At 43.1% G+C, this 21,431-nt stretch overlaps 1 protein-coding gene across 1 annotated transcript in view; it reads right to left on the bottom strand.

Moving 5' to 3' along the window:
- Positions 1-14,111, bottom strand: part of T265_08816 (hypothetical protein) — a gene marked incomplete at both ends in the record, with an annotated part of 25,470 nt that extends 11,359 nt beyond the window's left edge. The window contains 2 exons of the mRNA XM_009174728.1: positions 3,708-3,893; positions 14,001-14,111. The remainder of the gene's footprint in view (positions 1-3,707; positions 3,894-14,000) is intronic.
- Between the last annotated feature and the right edge of the window lie 7,320 nt (positions 14,112-21,431).

Below are 21,431 nucleotides of genomic sequence, written 5' to 3'. Positions count from 1 at the left end.
CACTGGCTACTCTAAACATGGCTTTCGTCTTTGTGGTGTGCTGTTGTCTAATTACGAAAGAATCGGTACAAATTTTCGACATTATATATATATATATATTGCATTAACTATCTCCTACTGTGCTCTGAACAATAAGCGATCCATCAGAAGGTCTTTTCGACCGCTATCTCCGTGAAAACATCCGTTTTAGGGTTCCAAAAAGATAGTTCTCTTGATAAGAATGACCATACAGAGTAAAATGAAGGGCGTTTTGAATAGAATAACCTCGATAGCAAGGCCGGTGAATCGGTGCCGGGAACATATTTTTTCCTAGTAAACATATTTTGAACGTGGTGTAGATATTTCGCTCAAGTCTTCCAGCAAAACATACTACTTCCAACGGAAAATCCATCCTAAACCATCCCATATTTTAAGGGCTGAAAACTCCAGCAGCGTCTTGAACCGATCATGCTTTCGCCGTTAAGTTTGAATACCTGGCGGTTTTTACTAATGCGTTCCTCAGTCGTCGAACACTTGCCTATTTAGCAGGTCTTACCCGTGGGCATTAGGTTACGAACCAGTGGGTCTTTTACACTTACGATCACAGAACAAGCTTCGAACGTTAAATTCACAATGGCAAATCTTTGGTTCATCAGTTAACGTCTTTCCTTCACTCAACTCTCCAGCATTCGCATTCACCACTACTCGAGTGAGCATTCAGATCAACTAGGGAGGAAGCCGTAAGTATATTGGTTCCTTTTTAGAGAAAACCGTTTTGCGAACAATGCATGACAGAGTGCACAACCAGAAATCAACTCGGGACTACCAGTAGTTGAGCCAGTGGCCGCCAACCTGCTAGCTAAAATTGGTTTGAAAAGATTTCATCACCAGTCCAGGAGAGGTGTGTGGTTGGTTGGGCAGTTCATCCTCACCTCCCTGTGTTCATATTAATTTCCAAAGACTACATGATATCTATTGTTTTGGTTGATAAACTGTAACACCCTCTCGTTTCCAAATAGTCAGTCACAGTAGTGGGTATAATAAGCTCGGGGAGTGTGCTCACGTGATGAGCCCCAAGAAGGACGAGAGCAGTCGTGAGCAGTCGACGTTTTCAGCAACCGTGAGTAGTTTACCTTGTAAAATGTACTGTGCTATGTCAAATATCGTGCCAACTGAGAACTGAAGCGACCTTTGTGCAGTACATTCAGTTGAAGAACATCATAAACGAGAGATTCACTTGAATCTTCCGTGAAAATCTAGTTGATATATAGATGAATGTATCTGTAGAGGTATATCCAATTAGGGCTCAAGTAGAACACTAGGCTGACAGAAACTCGAGGACTGCGTCTACCTGATGAACCCCAAGAGGGACGAAACAGATCGTGGGCTGCTGAAGAGTTTTCAGCAACCTTGTGAGTAGCTTCCCTTATGAACTATATCAACTTTATAAACCCAGGAAGGAAAACACCCAAACTCCAACTGACGATATCGCCCCGATTAACTTGCAAGTTAACTGACAAGGTCTGCGAACGAACTAACAGCAACCTGATCAGCTACCAGAAAATATATCCATGGAAGCAATATTCCATTATGTTTTTGAACAAGGATTGATTTAGTCACCTAATTTCCTCATCGTCCGAGTCAACTAGAACAACCTTAGACAAGTGATCAATTAGGCGTGGTAACGAACTCAGAGCATGCAGCAAGTTTCACTCAACAGTGAACAGTGAAGGAAAAGAAGACCCTGTTTCTTCCGGGTGATGGTAACCTATTGTCGATGGCAAGTGGGCTTTGCTGATGATAGACCATCACCGTTATTAGCATCCCTTGTTCATGGAAGAACCCTGGTAGTATTATAGTGAAATTCTATTTCTCGCTGTTCGGAAAAACTGCAGCCTCAACCTTTGCTCGCTTGGCAAATCTCCAACCGCGCTTGCTGAGTGACTGACACTGATCAGTACTAATCAGATCCAAGCTGGATACCAAAGGTCACTCTTGTTACGCCCCAAAAGATGACGAAAAAAGGAACAAAATCTTTGAAGTGTTGCACGCTGGGCAAACCTGATGTGAGCCTGGTAGTTGGACATTCACAAACTCTCAGTCCCATCAAGCGAACTCATGCTTGCTTGGAGAGAATAACGTGGAAACAAGAGTCAGGGAGTTTTGAGCAAGCTTATGAGTAGTGTATAGCGTGTTGCCCAAGACCCATCAATCTGGCCTACGAATGTCGAATACGGGTTTCAAGAACGTCAACGCTGGTGATTACGGGGAACAACTGAAATAACTATCTAGCAATGAGGAATCAACCACTTCCATTCACGCAGTAGAAGTTTTGATATATAACCTGTTGGGCACTTCGTTCTGTGCAAAATAGCTTGGTTAACGGATCAGTCACAAATGGACCTACAGCAGCTGCCGATATTTTGATGCCGTTCGGTACCACAGCTCGCTGTTTATCGATTTTTCACCACCGTCATTGTACGTGGAATTTCCTTGAGCAAAACGTGCTTTGACAAGAGCCTGTTCTTTGACTTCGCCACGCTTCCGATCGCAAACGGGATCTTCTCGCAGCCAGGTGCTTCAGTGAAGATCTCAGATAAAATTACGAGGTAGTAAATCACAACTTTCAGGTCTGTTGCAAAATCTTGCAAATCACACTCAACGTCACAGTGGATCGTTTCCATTCAGCATTCATGCACACATATGACGAACTTGGGAGAGTGTCATTGAAAAACAAACCAGTGTTCTGGACGACTGCATAAACGGACGGAGGACTGTTTAGTTCAGTGAACAGTCCGTATGACAGAAAGAGGAAGCGGTCGGTACTTCCACTTCGAGAGTTCTACATCTTTAAGTTACCCTTGAGACATTCCGCTAGAGGAAGATTTTATGCAGAAGCATCATTTTCATGAACTACAATATGCTTGAAAGATCAGGAATAGTAGTCAATACAGAAGGCATCAGTTTTCCTTTTAGGGACAACGCAGCCTAGCTGTAGTTTGGTAGGAGAACGGAAACAATCAATTATGAGGCTGTATGGCACCCGAGAATCCGCTTAAGCTCAGTAAGTGTAATACAACTCAAAGACCAACTGTTTATTCTTCCTTCAATCATTTAATAGTTAGTGCACAGAATCACACATCTTTCGCACTGTTAGAAGCCCGTCAGAATACTTTTTGGAATGGACCTTAAAGTAACAGGAATAGACAATCCTCTACAACAGTCACTGCATATCTTATTTATCCCAATCTGTGTGGTGCTCTTCAAATCGACTTTCATGCTTCTTCTAACCGGTCAGAATTCCAGTGCCATATGTTACCGAGACTACCTACATTACATTAGACGCCTGCGCGCAGAAACGCTTTGTACAGACGGACAACCTCCACTGGTCCTCAACAAGCTGATTCAACCTTACGACCACAAAAACTGTACTGGTCATTGACCACTTGCACGTGTTACAACTGATTACTTACGTTTGACTATCTTGGTCATTGATAACTTCCAGTTTCTCAGTAATTTGGCACCTTATTGAGCTTCGTAACTACCTCTAGGTTAATCAGTTTCTAACCCAATTGCACCATGAAAAGTGTACAGCAATACTTAGACGGTAAGTGCGTAAAAAACGCAAACCAAATTACCAGCTATCACGGTCAAGAAGGGCTTCGAATGCAAAGGAGGCAGTCACCACAATGTAAGTAAGAACCGATAACGAATAACCGATTACTCACTAGTAGTTTGATCAAGTACACAAATTTACGAAGATTCAGCGGATGTCTGTTTGGCGATAAGCAGGTTCACTTGGTCCAGAGAGTGCGGGAAACCACAACATACGTTGCCCAGAAAATGAGCGAACAGATCGCTTTAGCGTAACGTAGGACGCGAAAAAATATCTCACTGGTTGGGAAATTTCAGACCTATCGTCAAAATAAGACACAGACTAGATTATTAGATGCTATCATGACATCATAACATCGGCCGAAAATAGGTTGCGCATAATAGTGCCTCCCATAAGGTAGCAAATAAACTAGATACTGATGTTAAATACCAGATACACGGCAGCACCGTTCGGTTCAAGTGTTCTACGAAAAAATTACCCATGTTATACCTTCCCTACTTGCTCATTCAAGGTACTGGGTAATGAAGTATCATTCTGCATGATACACTGGATACCGATTCTAATCAGTTTGCTGATAACTTTACAGTAGGCCAGATACCCTCATCAGATGGTAATAACTGTATGAGTTTGTTTTTGTAAAAAGTTCAAACTTATCAGTGTGGGGTAGATTTGAGTGTCAGAATTAAGAATAGGTTGCACTGTATTCCAAGCGTAAGATAAAGGTTTGTGCAATATCGCACGAAGATAGCACACTTTGTGGATGCAGTCTAATGGATGAATAAAACGGACCGACCCTAAAAGGGACGTAAAACTTGCTAGTGAACTGCCACTCAAAAACTGTTCTATTCAAACTCAAGTACACGCTTATCTAAACACATCAGGCATGATTTTATGGTGATTGCTCCAGGCTCCGAAACAGCCTAGCAGAGTGACTGACAAATGGACACATACAGCTGGCTGTTTTCCAAGTCTTCTCTCCAGATACTGGATCCTGACCCCAAAGGGTGCATTGGCCGCATCAAGTTCCACCGTTGCGGTTGCGGTGTGCGTAAATCGGATGCGCCAGACGTCACGTGACTTGCATAGACTGGGGGCCTGACTAGCTCGCCCAAGAACGGCAAGTATGATGTGTCCCCTGTATTCATCTTGGTAGCATACACCATGACTCACTTCTCATCTGAACCAATATTATCCGAGTGACAAATTTATCGTTCTCAACTTGTCATCAAGAGAATAATTCGTACTGTCAATCATATGGTGACACCGACGTTTAGACGAAAGATCCGAAGTCCAAGATAAATTATATCATGACACTCTTGTCTCTCTTTTCAACCATCACGTCCAGAGACGCCCAGTCCTCAGAAGAGGTCAATTTAATTTTGTTTGTTCGATCCAGTTTTCAATGACTGGTGACCACTTTGTAGAAAGTCATAATCCATGGACCCTTCCAGAGTAAAAATCTCGTGTTAACAGTATTACTTTTTCAATAATGTTGATGGTTAAGACGAGACAAATGTGTTCAGTAGATATCAAAATGAGTTATTGTTCGGTTACTAGAATCCAATGAGTGCATATTCCTACTGCGATAGCACTGAAGCCTTATGTTTAATAAATATTCTTCGTGTTTCGAAATGTATATCAGTCGTCTTCTGAGATATTTTGAATCCTCCAACACTAGGTCTTCATGAAAAACATTCACAAATGGACAAGCGACTCTCGATTGCTATTTTCTGGCAAGCAGATGTTTGAGTAAGTTCCGTCTAATAGGGGTTGGTACCTAATTCATTTCACAGGTCAACAGAGCTACACGAATTTGCTAGCTAATATTCTACGCAGTGTCACCACCGGAGCTCACATTCTGCTGAGCAGTGTTGAGATGATGGAGTATTGCCGGCTGGGTTTTCTGACACAACCCACGGATGTTAGTCGTAGTGTAACGGTGATACTACTAATGGGGGAGGCATGCGAGTAGGATGTTTTCTTCTTGTAGATTTGCTTGAAAAAGGAGGTCTATTGCGGATTTGTGGACCCACTTTGTAGCATTTGCTTGGACTTGAGCAGCACTCAATGAATATCCAGGAAAGTTCAAAAAGACTTATACAAGAGAAGATGGGTGTTCAGTTTTTGCAATTAAGATGCATATGAGAGTTTTGCTTTCTTGTCCAATAGTCTGTAACTGGTCAGTTGGCATTTTTTAATAAATAACTCTGCAGCGAAGGCCTTCTTCCTTTCAGTAGTATGCCATGAAACTGCTTAAAAGTCTAAATAAACACTGCGTGCATTAGCGTGCTTACCTAGAAAAATAAGCCATCTGACGTATCCTCAGAGCGCCTACTAGGGTGGAAGCTGTGAATGACCAAATACGAAACAGAATATGCCATGCGCGTTTTTCTTATGTGTATTCTTAACAGAAATCGTTAAACCTCATTGAATCCGAAATGAACATTCATCCTTCTTGTAAATATCCGGTTGATTGGATCTGATCGGCTTGGAACTAGAACTGAATCGTCTGAACTTTCCAAATCAAATAATCTGATAAGGCGTTCCGGAATCCATATATTCATCAGCCCATAAATCTTCTATTCTTAATTCTAGTCATACCTTTACTCATCGGAGTTTTTCACACCAAGTCTGGTTTCTTAGTTAGTCTCTAGTAGAATCATGAAAACTGCAGCTACCAGAAAGACAATAATTGTGCAAGTTACGCTAAAAGAACCACGTGATGGCAACTCGAACTTGCCCCAATAGATTATCCCGTCAGTGACTTTCGTCCCATCACTATTCAAGTTCCCAAAACCGACAGTTTTACTTGGATGACCACCACCTGTTTCCAATCGATAATGGTCCATGGTACTGCCACATAATCCATTAATAAGACACATCTGAGTAACCCAGTCGTAATTTTTTGACCAATAGCTCGACAGAGGCTGGTTGAAAAAACATGGAAGGCTAATTTCAGGCAAACCATTGTTTACGCATTTTTCAGTGATTTACTACCTCACCGTAATCGTACTTTCGTATCGAGGTTCATATACTGAGGCAGCGAGTGGAGTAAAACAGTTTGAAAACGTCATTCAGGAAACGGATATTGACAGACAGATTTCTGTCAACAGGTGTCTTTTTGTGAACATAATCATAGTTACATGAAACCTGTATGAAACTGAAAGAGGAAATGAAGCTATAAACAAATTGGGAGCAAATTCGTGCCAATCACTGAAGTTTCTGATGGGATCGACGGATATGACTGCCATAAAGAGATGGAATCACTAAAGTTGTTGACAAAGACATTTAGTCCTGTATCGTTCTCAGTTCGATACTCATCGAGCATAAATTGTTAGTGCCCAGTGGTTGGGACCATACCGCATTCGCGGTATGTGGCTGTCATGCAACCCAAAAGAAGCAACACGGATTAATTTCCGTTCACTCTCCTAATCTAGACGATAGACGTTCTGAACTATGTACATAGCGATCAGGAGTAGACAACTCAGCCATTTTAACAATGACACTTGTAGACTACGGATATTGCCAGTATTCTGGAGGATTTATATCCAACTATTACCCCCTACTGTGCAAGTCCGTCCACACGAAAACGCTCTGGTTTACAGCTAGCTGAGAGATTGCCCCCTGAGACAGGGAGAATTCATCCAGGCCCCATTTATATTCACAGATCATTCAGTGATGACTGAATTTTTTATCGGTTGTTTCTACGAAAGTTGATCAACGTTCAGTTTACTTCTATAACTGTCCGAAATTCAAGACTGTCAGAGCAAGTATTCCCCACATGTATTGATTCCACCTCCACCAAAAACTACTACTGTATTAAGCTGAAATACTTAAAGCGCCCGTTCTATGTGCTCGGTTGGGCCACTGTTCCTTATGTGCCATAATTGCCGGGAAAATTGCCTTACCATCCAGCTGAATTAGTTTTTTTTGGGAAGAAATTTTCAATAAAGTTTATAAAAACAATTATCTGACACTCTATCCCCTAATAATGTTTTACGTGATCTTTATATCCTGGATTTTTATTTTCCCGTCATATTTCTGATACCTGGCGTAGGCCTTCAGCATGTCTACTGAGGGTTCAGCAAATAAGAGGGCATCCGTGGATAATTTCTTGTTGTGAATCGGAAAAGGACTCCTTGGATATTGTCTTGCATTAGTCCCGGATCATTAGTGATGAAGGCATTTGAGCCTATAGTCCTTTCAGTTCCACAGGGTCGCTAAAACTCACTAGCACAAGAACGCTTCTTCGGCATTTTCGCCATTCGCGTTGTACACGAAAGTGCAAAATCAAGACTTCTAATTTCAGCAAACCCTGAGTAAGTATCATCATAGTCTACAGTGCCTAGCCAAACGCAGCAGTGCCTCACATGAATCAAGCAAATATGTAAGGAACTCAGAAGAATATTTTGGGAAATGGTGGGTGTATCAAGTAGGTCCCTGAGCTGCTCCGGGTAAGGTACGATTCACGGTTGTCTTATTCAACAACACCAAGAAAAATCACTCAAAAGTGACTCCGATAGATCACCAGGAAAATTATCTAGCGGATCCATTCACATGTTGAACCTTTTAGTTAATATATTTGAACTGATCGGACCAATAGATCACCTGTGGTTCTCAATCATATCCAAAGACCTAGTGACCTGAAAAAGCATAATGACTGATATCATCAAGTCTAAATCCGTAGATAGGTTCCTGGCAGTTCAATCGGTTTGGTGAAACGGTCTAAGCTTTTCCACCCTTTCAATGATGATTTAAAGATCTCTGCATTGTGAATTCAACAAATAACTCATCTCCTTACCAGGGTCAACTGAAATTCAGTCTGTGGAAATCTCAGATAGGAAAATAACTCGAAATTATTGGTTGTTGATCAGGTGGCTGTTGGTCTGTTCTGTGAGCTTAGCAATTGGCTTGCAAACGTTTCGTCACCATATGAGCAGACATCATCAGCGCACAGTTGGGTCCACCCAATGAAGCGTTTCCAAGCCAATCGCCAAGCTCGGCAAAAAGATCAACAACCACCAGATCAACAACCAATAAACTCATCCAAGCTACCAATATTTCAGCACATTACCAAAATCTCGAAAATCTTTGTCATTTGAAAATAAAGCCATAAGACGGTCAGTGGGAGGAAACTCAGGTTGGCATTAGTCACAAATCGAACAAATTATGATTAATTGGCTTGCAACGTTTCGTCACCATATGAGCAGACATCATCAGCGCACAGTTGGGTCCACCCAATGAAGCGTTTCCAAGCCAATCGCCAAGCTCGGCAAAAAGATCAACAACCACCAGATCAACAACCAATAAACTCATCCAAGCTACCAATATTTCAGCACATTACCAAAATCTCGAAAATCTTTGTCATTTGAAAATAAAGCCATAAGACGGTCAGTGGGAGGAAACTCAGGTTGGCATTAGTCACAAATCGAACAAATTATGATTAATCGAACTGCTAAGTATACCAAGTTTCAATCAAGTCGGACGATCAAAAGTTGGAGATACAAACAAGATCAGAGCATTGGAGCAAATAAAGAACGATTTCGAGATTTAGCTTGCACAAATGTCACGTTCTGTCCCATACAATTTTAAAGGCTGTCATGGCATTACTGATTACCCATATCCAAATTGAATTATTATTTTTCACTCAATAAATGAACAGCGAAAATCCATCGAGTGAAATCTGATAACATACCAATCAATCATACCAATCAATCATACCACGACCGGGAACAAACATATATGACAGGCGGAAAACTTTATTCATGGATCGATACAGTCATCACTTCGAACGCCGTATCCTGTAGATGTGAACTATCTTACCGTGCTCACAGTAGCCTGATAACGGGTTTACACTTTGTTTAACATATGAGGGTGAATCACTTGACGACCTGTAGGCTGGGTTGATGATCACAAGTTGGAGTATGTAGACGAGAATAACCAATCGACGGTAGAATGTATGTGAAGCGTATGAAACAGAATCAATGCCACACAGTCGACAGTCAAACTCACTAGACCAAGCTGTCCAAGCGCACCCAGCCAAGGCCATACTTTATGAGTGTTCGCATTCCTTTAAGGTGGAAGATCTCAAGATTTGGTGAAATGTTGGGGGGGGAGCAGAGTTGTAAATTCCTTTTCGTTGAGTGTTTCTTTGATGAAGAGTTATAACCACACTCTGTGACCTGTCTGTAACAACCAGACAGTGAATTCACCTACACAACATAACAATAGTTTGATTACTTCTAATTTCCATTAAACTTGGCCGAAAAATGACTTACTATCACTAACAATGTCTACGGTTCTTTCACTTGTGGTGTAGTGACCCGGTGTCAGGGTTTATTTACTAATAGCCCAGCCTATTTGACCTGGCATCGGCCATTGCATCCGAGACATTTACTTTATAAGATAAGGATATAGCAGGGATTTCACTGCTTATAAGCTGGGTCCATTGAACGAGATGGCTGTCTCTGCTTACCAGAGATTGTTGTCAAAGATGTTCACAAATGTTGGTATCCATTCGTACTCGTTGTTTAGGAACGTGGCTACGTAAAGACTGAGAAAAGTCCACGCCTGGATCGAATTTCCCCGTCTTTTCATTTCACACGTTACCCATACCAAGTTATTCACGACCAACTCCAGCCAGACGTGAAGTTACTTGATGTAAAGTAACTTGAGTGTTGACATCACACCCGTCCGCTCGGAGCTGCATTCAGAACCAACTAACTGGGAACACACATTGTCAACAGTTGGGTGTTTAGACTTCATCCTGATGGTTACGACAGATGAACTCACTTGTTACATCCTTCAGTCTACCCTTGCGTGAGGCGTATTTCACGATCAATTGGACAAAAGTTGACAGAAGTGGATTTGACGAATCAGATAGCCAAATCTTAAACGCAACCTCGGGAATAGACTATGCTGAGGGACAGGTTTTCGCTCCTTCACGTACATACCGGCCATAAAAAAACTGAGGGACAGAGATGTATGCCTTTAAACCAAAACTAAACAGACGAATCCATATCCAGTCAAGCCGATTCTATATGAGATAATTGGTGTAAACTTCCGTTGCAAAAAGTTAACAGCACGAGACTTCACTCGAATGAACCAGCAGGCTAGGAACTGTGACAGATGGATTTCAGAAGGTGAAATTAGCCATTGCCAAGACAGAAGGTATTCTTGGAAGAATCCCTGCGTTTCTCGGAAATTTGTTCCATCTTACTACGAACTCATTCAAGGATAGTGATAGAACTAGGCGCGAGAGATAAACTCCAATGTACCATTCATTAAAAAATGCACATAAGCAATGCACCACTGATAGGCACATGCAAGTGGCGTGCATGTTCCAACAGCAATTTGAGTTTGTAAGTGTCTTCCGCACTATGTGATTAGCTCAAAGCAGGTTTATTTTGGTTATGTCAAGCTCAACAATTTGAACTATCAAATTGTGCACTTTAAAGGATTCAGGAACACGTTCATCGTGCGCTCAAATGAGTTGTCCCATGCCAGGTGTGTGTGATTTCGCGTCACACTTTTAGTTAGTCATTTCCATTCAGGTTCGTGCTTTTAAAATGCCACTTAAGACACAACTGATTCATTTGCTTTGCAGAGCGTTAAAATCAGAACCTTGCAAGTTGGGCTCGAATTTGTAGACTTATTAAATAGTGCAGTTATTCAACTGAGTCACTTGAGTTTGCCTGGCTCACCTTCTCAAAGTGTTGCACTTCTATGGCCGCATGGTTCCGCGTTGTCTTTGCTAAGTATTGGTTCACCGAAAGTGCGTAGTCATCAATACGTATGAAGTTAATGCATTCAATGCTCATTGGCTCGTTTCAAGTCTTGTCTCGAGGACTGGGTATTTTATACCTGACAATATTATTGGTTGGATTCTGATTAGCGTCATTTCTGGTTGCTATCCAGCCAATACATGAAACGGACGTCACAGTGAAAAAGGGCACGGCACCTTGGGACAAAGTGATACGTCAAGCATTTGTTGCGCATACTGCAAATGACATGTTGTCCGGTGTAGAGGGGTCACAGAAGATCTTCATTGAAATGGCACATCATGTAAACAACATAGGCGCGTGCATGCCAGATGGCTACCTATCCTGTCAAACATAGAGTGACGAAACTACCATGACTACATGCAGGATACGTGCACAGCGTCCTACAGTACAGCGCGTTTGTTCCGGATCTATCACTTCAGAGTTGGGGGAGCTACTTCTCTTCAGTAAATCATTTTATAGCTCACTCAAAATAAGGGAATTCCCCATGCTAGATTTAGATGCGGTCATTCGCCACAATGGACAGTTTATTAGTGACTCGCAAGACTTTTCTTCATGAAGCCTAAATTTGAGGGGTTTAGAAGTCTCTTGCCAAGTATATTACTCCGGATAGTTGTTGGCTTGCCCTGTCTAAGGTGTGATGCGGCTAGCTTTACAAACCAGCTGCGAAATTCTGCTCAGATATCTTCATTTCATGATTCTCCTATGTGTAAGCAAAAGTGGGCTAAGTCCTTCGCAGTCATTTCTTCCAAAGTGTCTACCTTTGACGGTGCAGTACCTAGAGTTAATGAAGAATAGTAGCAAAGCGATGTTTCACAGGATTTATCCGAGCATGCAAAGAATACGTCCACAAAGAACAATTCCCCTGTATCTGTTGTGATTTGATGCTAAGTATCCACATACGGTGAAGCAGCTTGCGGTCATACTTGTTCTACCAAATTCTTCTAGTGTGACTCCGTTTTTTACGACTGTTGTGGAATCAAAAACCAGTATTGTTTCCATGTTTCTACTCGAGGTACGTTATGGGAAAACTTCAAAAGTGTTAAAGAGATGTCTCTATTTATTGCGTAGGACGGAGAGATGGCGGAATACTGGTGAATACTGGCGGAATACTGGAATACTGCGATCCAGTGCACTGTAGTTTAAGTGGCTATTCTGAGTATATTGGAAACCACAAGCTTGCATAACTCATTCAATAATGAAGCCATCATTGAGAATCTACCAAGAGTTGGAAACACCTCATCCTTTTAGTTTTGACTGATTTCGGTCATATAGTGTAGCAAACATAGCGCAGTATGTGATTAGTATACGGGATGCATAATACTGACACTACAGGAAGCGTGTGTATAATGCACAAGCACACATAATCCTCACCGAACGGAGTCTGTTTATGGTTTGTCGTTCAGTCGAACTATCTGAATGAATTGCATAACTCATGCGTCGGTTCTACTTATGAAACGCGGTGGTGCACAATAAGATTCCAGTCAAAATACCCCACCCTATCATTGTGTTGGAAAAAACTGACATACCACAGAGTGAAGTATACTTGCAGATTTGGTGCCGTGTCTGACTCGAGATACAACACTCTCCTTTGTAACATACTGATTCGTCTGATGAACAGAAATGTTTAGATGTAATACGCTCCTAGTAAGGTTGCTGAAAATTCTTCAAAAGCCCACGACCGCTTTCTTCCCTGTTGTGGCTCATCCGGTAGGCGCAGTTCCCGAGTTTCCGTCAATCTTATGTTCTAGTTGGAACCAAATTACACGAAATTAGCGAAATACACTCACTTGCAAACAAATTTGATTTTGCGAAAGACTCACCTGGAACCCAGCTGTATCTCTCATTTGTGGTGTTTCCAGGCCTGGCGCAGCACATTCAGTTGCCTGGAAATATTAAAAACGAGAGATTCGGCTGGGTTCCAGGTGAGTCTCTCGCAAAACCAAATTTGTTTGCAAATGAGTGCGTTTCGCTAAACAAAAGTGCTCCTTTTTCGCATCGCGCTAGCATGGCTGTCCTCTAACTATCCTGCCTGTACTACCTCTCTTTCCATGATTGTGTCGGTAATCTGATTTGGACACACTGATTTCCTCTAAACCGATACAAGAACCCATCCGGTATGATAAGAATGGCATAAGTTGACCGAAATATAGCATTTGTAGAGCTCTTGGTGCGTGGGAGAGGTTGATGTGACGAGCCACATGCTGTACTCCTGTACTCTGACGTGTCCCATAAGCCCACTGCCTGCATGTCCTTCAAGCCCTGTCTATATACTATCTAACAGCTTCGTGAGGTATACCTTCCTGATAAACTTGCTTTTGTGAAAATCAAGTGGATCATTATTCCCGATAATGCTGTGAGATTGAGGAATACAATGTAACACAAACTAACGAATATGTGACAAAAAATACGACGCCTATGTAGTGTAAAGTGGATAATGATGTGTACACCGTGAATCGAAACAAAAGACACTCTTGACTACTACCCATTGCATAGAACCAATCGATACTTGAAAACCAATGTGAACATGCCAGTCAGTGCGCTTGAAGTGAGCACAGTATCTATTAGCCAATACCAATCGTAGGAGTAGCGTAATGAGTAAACAGAAAACTCAAACGTCTTACCGGATTCCGGAACTCAATTTGGACACTAAACTGGACTGCCACAGATAAATTTAACAATGCGACCAGGTGAATATCATGTGAGAGGCGATACACAGACTTGAATGTACACACAACTCATTGGTTGTGCCCGCATATCATCATTCCGTTATTTGTTGTGTACTTGCAAAGGCGCTGAACCAATAGAATGTCGATGAATTCAACTAGACAGCACTCAATAATCGATCAAGACAAATCACGCAGATTTTGCAAATCCTCTCGTGATTATACCACGCCCAGAATCGAGGGGTTGGTTTTGTGGCAGTAATATCGGCAACTAACAATTCGAAGCCACTCATCTATTTTCGGTGTGACCAAAGGCGGTATTTAACACGGTGTAAAGCACATCCTCAAAAAAATCTCTGATAGAGACCATTCATAATTTCAAGTCAATTTTATAAGAGAGGTGGATTCTGTCCCTGTTGAGACTGTGTTCACTTCAAACTTGTAAGAACACCAAGCAGTAGACACCACAGTGGGTTGACAAACAGCAATCAGACCCTTGTATTTTCAAGCCATTGAACCTCCATATTCAATGCTTGTAGGAGAACTCGTGGATATCTATGGCTGTGATATTTACCCATTGCACATGATGGAGGAGATCGGAGATTTCTCGGGTGTTCTATAGAGGAAAATGTTGGAAGCTCAGGTAGCGTAGATGGTCACTGGCTTGTTCGCTGAGCTGGGCAATTTGATTGCAAACGCTTCATCACCAAACGAGGTGACACCATCAGTGCGTTATCGGGGGCGTAGTGGTGCGTAGCACCGCTGGCCAACGATCATTTTCCAGGTGTTTTCTCAGTAACGGCTTTCTTGATTGCAAGGTTATCAGTAAGAACTGTATCACTCGATTTCCTAACTGATTTGCTAAAATTTATTTCTAAAAATACACTCACTGGCAAATCAATTTGGTTTTCACGAGACTAAACTGAATCTCTCGTTTATTATATTCTCCAATTTGGGTTCAAGTTGAACATAAGGTTGACGAAAACTCGGGAACTGCACCCACCTGATGATCCTAAAGAAGGGCGAAGCCGTTCAAGGGCTGTCGAAGACTTGTCAGCAACCTTATGAGAAGTTTCCTTCACTGCAATTTGTCTATATTAGGGCCTTCTGTAAAAAGAATAGGGAGCGTGTAATAGGGTTCTTCATCTCTCCTATTCTCAGTTTTATTGTATCGTTTAGCTTTTGAAGAACACGATCACAAACACAAAAAGTAAATCCAGGCGACAGATGTGGAAATGTGCATAGCGGAATAATGGATAAAACGAAAGAACCATGCCATATGAAGGTGTGACACCAAAAGTTCCAGTCAGACAAAATGATGCTCAACGTATGTAAGAATGTTTGGTATGGAAACATGCATATAGAGCTCAGAAACTGAAGAAAGGGCAAACAATACTAATTGCTCTCCAAGGCGCAGCAAGCACTGGCACAGTCAAGACTGGCGCATCAGGCACAAAGTGTCCGTCATACTGGGTCGGGTGCGAAAGTCAGTGGTAAGAATGAACACTCAAGCCATGCACCATGTATAAAAGTGTCGTAAGTAAGCAGACAGCCCATAATGGCGGGCAAACATTAGTGATTGACTGTGACCTTTGAAAGTCCCAGTCCAATAAGAGCCTTGGTGGGTTGAGGATAGCAGATTCCTCGACAGGAAATTATCATCGGTTTATGGACCAAAAATATAACATCACAATCGATTGCACGTGGGGCTGAGATGATAGCGAGGGAACATTCATCATCACCACACTTCTGCTTCTTATTCCACACAGTCACTCCGCACCCATTCGAGACTATGCTTACATCTACAACAGTTGCTGGGCGTTGCCGAACAGCGATTAGGTCAGGCTGGATGAAAGACGTCGACGGAGGTGCTCTCAACTCCTCGAAGAGGGTGTATCCCAGGTGACGGAGATTTTTTGCTGGTTTCGTTGCAACTCAGTCATGACGAGCACGTTTACCATCACGCGTGGTCCAGCAGGACTGCGGAATACGTACCAAACTCTCCGGTTGGCCAGCTACCACGACAGACCATGACAACGCCAGACGCTTCTAACTCTCATCCTAATCAGGTTGCACCAGAGCTGGATACCGCGTATAAATACCAGAAGAAACACGCTTTCCGTAAATACAAACCATCGATTCCATAGAGGCGAAACGACCAGCCTCCGTAAACCGGAACAGTCAATGCTGTTGTGCAGACAATCGACCCAAGCAGCCACAAGTCCTTCCTTGATAATTACGCAAGAATCTTAGACTCTGATCGGAAGGTTGGGACCTTGAGCAACCTTGTCAAATGCGAAATCACTGACCACTGAGTAGACAGAAGCTTCTCTGTATGCGCTGTCCACTGGATCGGGATGGTTGCACTCAGACTTCCGAAGCCTATTCCTCCATGTTGTTTTCCGGCGTTACTTTAGCTGATCGGGATGTTTTTCGGTGGATGTAGCCATCCATGAACGAAGTCCTAATGTAACTGTCCAACATTTTGAGCGTGCTTCGGTAGGCCGAGCACTAGCAAGTATGTCAGCCTCGGTATCAGATAGTTCCTTGTGGTCTCCATTCTTTGATGCGGCTTCATCACTCATCACCTCATCAAAGAGTGTGAGCAGCTGCTGTCGGTGGTTGCAGGCCTTGAAGGTAAGCGGGATGTCCAAACACGTCACGGTGTCTGTCGGACCCAGAGGAGTAATGGGTTCCTCGCCGAAGCAAAAAGGTCTGACTGAGACTGCCTTCGCGCGATGTTTCTGGTCCCAACAAACCACCACTGCCTTACTATTTAAGACGCTGGTTCACGTACCAGCTCTTCTCCCTTTAAATCAAACACACTTTCTAAACATACGACGTAGTCTTCAGGAAAACCATCCACTGAGGTGTGAAGGAACCTGTATCCCAATTACGGCATGAATAATCAAAGAACATCAACCATTGCAACGATGGGGTAGAGGATCGCCCCGTCTCGTACGTCTGTGGGAATGAGCCTAAATATTGGGGAAAACTGCCACAGCACTCTCATAAGACTGTGCGATGTATCGAAATGGGAGGGATTTTTGTGTGTTAGAGTGGTTGAACAAGTGTTGGGTCGGTGGGGAAACCTATATGTGTTTTGGTCCAGCCTAGGATCTAGTTCTTCTGGTTCGGTTCATTTGATGGTTACTCTTGAAACTTCTGTCGTCTGTGTGGGTGAGTTAGTGCTAAGATAGTTATGTAGGAGGGATGCTGTGACCTTTGGTCGGTTGGGTTTTCCACCCCCCACCCCCGGTTTTTTCTAATGATCCTAAGTGGATTGACAAACACACCGTCACGTGTCAACTCGGCTTATCTAAGACCGCTTTCCATACGCTCACTAGCTCAACACCCTCGATTCTATTCACGCTGTGATGCTTAGTAATGTACACCGCCTCGGCTATCAACCGCTGTGGTGCGAATCGCAGTCCCCACCTTAAAACTTCCATATTCTCCAGATCTGTTCTATGTCCCGTGTCTAAGGCATGTACCGCCATCGCTCAGTCTTTGACCAGCGTTTGGTATTCTTCTGCATTGCTTGGTGGTTTGTTAATCCTTCTTTTATGCTCACCAATTCCGGCAGTTTGTCCTATATAAACCTTAGCGCAATCGTTGCCAGTAATTTTATATACACAGTCTGTAGTCCTTTCAACCGGCAGGAGATCTTTCAATTGCACCAAAACTTAGCGTAGCGTTTTTCCCTTCTTAGAAGCTACTCGAATGTTGGTTAAGTTCAACAGTCTTCGAATAATCTCGGATTTTCCTGCTTTATATGGAATGACTGCTGTGCCAATCCATTCCTTAGTGGGTCTAGATACTGGAGCCATTATCCTTCTTCGTTGACGCCTTATCAAATCCTCTGGGTATCCTATTTCTTGAAGTTTGTTGGCCATCTCGATCTGAGCTGCCGTTCGGTTGATCTCTCCTGTGCACAGTGCTCTCACTCGACGAAACATCGATGAGACAATACTGGCGTACACGGACTTTGGGTGTGCTTATGAATAGCTTAAGACGGTTCCTGTGTCGATTTTGTATCAAAAGCGAAACACTGCCCAGCAATAAATCTGCCGATTGCCACCAAACTTTTTCGAAAACGAGGACTACCCAATCGGTTCCAAGTGTTTTTCACGTAAGTGAACATACCTACGGACTTCATGTCTGTCAGACTTGTTTTCACACACGCGCAGCTGAGCTTCATTGCCGGTTGGAATGATGGCCGGGGTGTAATCATTGAAACCTGGAACAACCCACGAGAATGAATATCACGTGCACGCTTCCGTGGGAGCATGGAAGGTCATTGGCCAAATGTTATACTTGTCCCATGATAATTACCTGGTCGGCGATCACATGGCTCTGGACGATTTAACGGTTTGACCCCGCTCCAACCTCGCTTAGTATAGGCCTACAGTTGCAAGCATGGTCAATCGGAGTTGCAGTTCTGTACAATTTTGATACAGTCTAGTTTAAGTGAACGTGTAGAATGCAACGTGAATTTTGTTTGAGCACTTGCTCGTTCGATCAACTGGATAGCAGAAAAATTGGGTGAACTTAGCACAACCACCATGATCTCATTCGAGATCAAGTTTTTTCTGCAATGTGCTTGGCTTCAGATAGCTCAGTGGTTAAGGAACCAAATTACTGGTCGCAAAGTTCGCGGTTCTAATCCATCCCTGGCACATCGGTTGTTCGTTTGTGTCTAGGCGTGCGCACTCTGAGAGTACCTAAGCCCTCGTGCATCTTCCAAGAGACCGTGCAGCTAGGCACTGAAAGAGGGTTTCAGCTGAAAACTCTCTNCTGAAAGAGTGTTTCAGCTGAAAACTCTCTTAGTGTGCTGCCCATAGGAAACGCAACTAAACGGATGTGTATGTGAGAGAACCGTAGCATGTATAGCATCAGTGCTGTAACTCACATCAAGAGATGCCATGTAGTTGGTTTATTAACTGTCAGCTCACACCAAAAGGAAGCTTGATTGACCTGTATAGAAGGAGTGAAATTTGGTATTGCTAAAACAATCGAGATTGTGTACTCCAAGAAACTTCACTAAATGAAGCGCCTCTAGCTAGCTTACAATCAGTGGACTGGCTAACACACACTGGGCTGGAATGCTCAAAAGCCTGAATCTATACTGATAAAGCCGACATCGTTTACTATCCGTACAAAGCGTGTGCTGTTAACAAATTGCGGTGAATTTTCATTGTGGAAGGGTTGAACTACAACCATTGTACACAAAAAGTGCTTGCGTCATGCCTTGGAAGATGGCTAAAAGTTACTGGATGAGCTGGATTTACATGGTGTGATGAAGCTTGACGACTAGATCACCCTTGAAGTGTTTCGCCTCTTGCCTGCTCAGTCCAGGTTTTCTTAGCTACGGCAAAAGCCTACCTAACCATTGGAGGTGTAAAATCCTGCGACTATACCAACACTATTCATAAGAAAATTGAGAGTACATTCTAGGCGTAGCGGTTGGTAACTGAAATATCAGATTACCGTAGTTGTGAGTGCCTGCTATCCGAGGACTTCAGTGAGCCCACCAGCAAACGATGCTGTAGCAACCATGTGCCACGGTGTAAGTTCGATAACAGAGTAAACTAAGTTTGACCCATCAAACATGCCACTCAAAATTAAGCAACCCAGATAAGATCATGGAATCACAAACTTCATGTTGCTTTCAGCGCGATTATCCATCATATCCTGCAAATTTTCAGCGTGCTGTAAATGTTGAAGGAAAGCAGCAAGCCAAATGCCTTCGATCAGTATAGGATATTTTCTCCATCCACCGTAACCCCGCATGTAGGGCAGTGTTTAATAACCAAGACTAAAGCACCCAGACGTTCGTCCCGTGCACTTCCGCGCTGCAAGCACAGACGTACCTATTGACATGGAGTTGGACATTGAGTTTACGGTTAATGCTGTCCGTTAAGCCTACGCGCTTCATTCATCCCATCGACCTATGGAACATTCTGGGTATTCCCTTTCAAGGAATGTGAGTACGAATTTGGAAATAAAGGCCAGAAATAGAGACCTTGTGGACAAAGTAGCTGTCGTGAGTATTCCCACCTGTAAGCTTTGAGATGATGTTGCTGCATACGTAACATCTACCAAGTACGAACCGTTACTCGGACGACCGTTTCTTCGCACATCATGCCTGAAATGGGCGTATGTTTATTTCACGTCTCAGTATCCAGTCTTTAACCCAGTTTATGCAACGACGGCGTAGATAGATTACTATTCTGCCAAAAACGATTACGAGTGAAACTGCCGGGTGAATATGGGGTCACAGGTCGGCTACCATCCAGCCCATTAGTGACGCGCATGCGACGTCATGGGCAATGGTTGATACCGGTGGGTCAATCGTCAGCTGTCACGCCTCCGTCGACCAAGCGGATGGTACCGTTGAATATCCCGCTCTGTGCATTTTTCTTTTGATGAGGTAACCATTCGGCATAGATCTTGACCGATAAGCCCAGCACCTAGGAAGCCGATATCCAGACGGCCAACCACGTGAGTAACTCGCACTGCATACAATGTCACAAGGTGATTGAACTGCTTTGCTCCTTCTACAGCAGCTTGTATATCTATCCGAAACAAGGCCAAATGCGTGCACCTTCGTTTTCCGATTCGCATGCGTTAGAACAGACACCGTCTGGTCAAAAACACAAGTCAAAGGAGAGGTTTTGGCTGCATAGAAACCGTAACACAGTTGTACTTTACAGTAAACCTCTACTTTCATAGAAAATGGCAGCTCAATGGATCTGAATAGCGCTCGCCGTTTTGCGCACTCACCCTACCGCCGAACAAAATATTTTCTGAAATGACAGGCCGCTGCGATAGGACTTGCTATACGCACCGGAAAAAAAGCTTCAAATCTTGAGTATAAACAGAGACGACAACAGGTAGTGTTCACTGTCGTCCGTAGGATGGTCTAACAGATATAGCCCAACCTCAGAAAATGGGAAATCACGTGAAAACCTACGTGCGTGCACTATCAGTTATTTTTTTCTTCATCTGGACATTCCAAAATATTAGGGCTGATGTATTTTATCCAATAGCTTAGGGCGATTCGATCCGCTTATCGAGGACCACCGCGCTAAGCAGATCAAATGCAATGAAACTAGGGCATGCTGCTACAGAAAAAAGAGTGGAGCTTAGAAACCTAGATGTGGATTGACGACTTACTTTTGTCAGTTGAGCAAGTACCAAGCAGGTAATCACAGTGACAGTTCTCAAGAAAAAGCCTGCTTCTTTGGCGAATATACACTCATTTGCAAACTAATTTGGCTTTTCGAGAGACTCTCCTGGAACCCAGCTGAATCTCTCGTTTGTGATGTTTTCAGGCACTTGAATGTGTTGCACCAGGCCGCCTCATGTTTCAATCGCAACGATATT

This window comes from Opisthorchis viverrini, assembly GCF_000715545.1.
Source record: "Opisthorchis viverrini unplaced genomic scaffold opera_v5_236, whole genome shotgun sequence".
NCBI classification, from domain to species: domain Eukaryota; kingdom Metazoa; phylum Platyhelminthes; class Trematoda; order Opisthorchiida; family Opisthorchiidae; genus Opisthorchis; species Opisthorchis viverrini.
The sequence above is the reverse complement of the archived record's forward strand: the minus strand, read 5'-3'. Positions and strand labels throughout refer to the sequence as shown.